At 37.9% G+C, this 1424-nt stretch overlaps 1 protein-coding gene across 1 annotated transcript in view; it reads right to left on the reverse strand.

Annotated features, from left to right (window-relative positions):
• The window catches only part of CDC42SE2 (CDC42 small effector 2), a 93406-nt gene extending 91995 nt beyond the window's left edge, over nt 1–1411 (reverse strand). Inside the window, exon 1 of the mRNA XM_010725865.3 lies at nt 1280–1411. The gene's annotated coding sequence lies outside the window, so the exon portion shown is untranslated. The remainder of the gene's footprint in view (nt 1–1279) is intronic.
• Nucleotides 1412–1424: the final 13 nt, after the last annotated feature.

Below are 1424 nucleotides of genomic sequence, written 5' to 3' on the forward strand. Positions count from 1 at the left end.
TTTTTTTGACAGCAGAAACCATGACAGGATATTTGAAACATTTTCATTTCTCTTTTTTCAATCATGACAAGCCACCCCCTCCACAGGCTTAGATGGCTACACTGTAAGCCACCACAGAACTCCTTACATGTTTATAGGGTCAGAACTACCAGGATTCTTCAAAGTAATATGTGTGGTTTTATTACAGTATAGGTAATTTGTATAAGGTTAGCTTTACAGCTTTAAATAAAAGATAATATGCGATACAGCTGCAGCATTTCTCAACAACAAATTGTACCTGCCGACAGTTTCAGTTTTCTTCATCTTGTGTAGAAATGGATTAGGACACTTCATAGACCATGCAACACAATTTCTCAGTTTCTGACCTAAACAACTTTGGTCTAGATACTCAGAAACTCCACAAGGAAGAGTCTTGAAAACAGAATAATTGATCTTCTACAGTAATGAGAGCCTCCTTTCCCCAAAGCAGAAACTGTGTTGAGAACATTTTCTCCATTAGCAAAACACATTTAGGTGTTCAGTCAACCATATTCAGATTTTAAGGTGAAATTAAATTTAAAAGACCAGTGATGTATATATTGGTAAACAAATATATGTACAAAATAGAATTTATACACAGTACATGATTTCTTTGCTTATTTAAGCTTCTACTTAGTTCATTATTTGCTCGAACATTCTCTATAATTTCACTGACAAAAGCCCCTTTTAACCTTAAAAAAAAAAAATCACTGTAAGTTATTTTGTCTTTCAAAATTGTGACTATGTCACAAATACGAAAGATACCTTTCAGAAACATCCCTGTACCTGTACCGAGCTCTCATTAATCAGATTACTTAAGCACACGGCATTGACTAAACATTCCTCTGAATGTGCTTATTCCTCACAAATGGCTCCCAATTTATTCGGTTAAATATAAGGAAGCATGTCAGTGTTACAGCTGCAAGGTCTCCCTGACTGCTGAACTGAGATTCAGAGGCAGCCACTTGTCCTTCAGGATCAAATAAAATTCAGCACCAAACAAAACACACAAAAACAGAACCTCCGGCTTTACAAAACAGTCCACTCGGGGTTTACAAGCCACTTCACTTTTGCATCCTGTTATCACAGCACTGTAAAGATGTATTGCAATAGCTGTGAGAAATCTGTTTACGATTTCATTTAATTTGCATCTGAAGTTTTTTGTAGGAAAAAAAGTGTGAGAGAGAGATTAAATAATTCCTCCATCCATCCATCCACCCATCCACCCATCCAAACTTAAGAACAGAATGAGTGGACTTACAGTTTCAATCACATCAACTTCAGAGCGAAAAGTCCCAGGACCTTATGTTCCCTCAGCCTATAACAGCAAGATTTTGGCAGAAGCACACGGTTAGATGCGGTCAGCAGCAGTCGAACCCCCCCACTCAGCGGGCAGCCGCACCTCC

This window comes from Meleagris gallopavo, chromosome Z, assembly GCF_000146605.3.
Source record: "Meleagris gallopavo isolate NT-WF06-2002-E0010 breed Aviagen turkey brand Nicholas breeding stock chromosome Z, Turkey_5.1, whole genome shotgun sequence".
Lineage (NCBI taxonomy): Eukaryota > Metazoa > Chordata > Aves > Galliformes > Phasianidae > Meleagris > Meleagris gallopavo.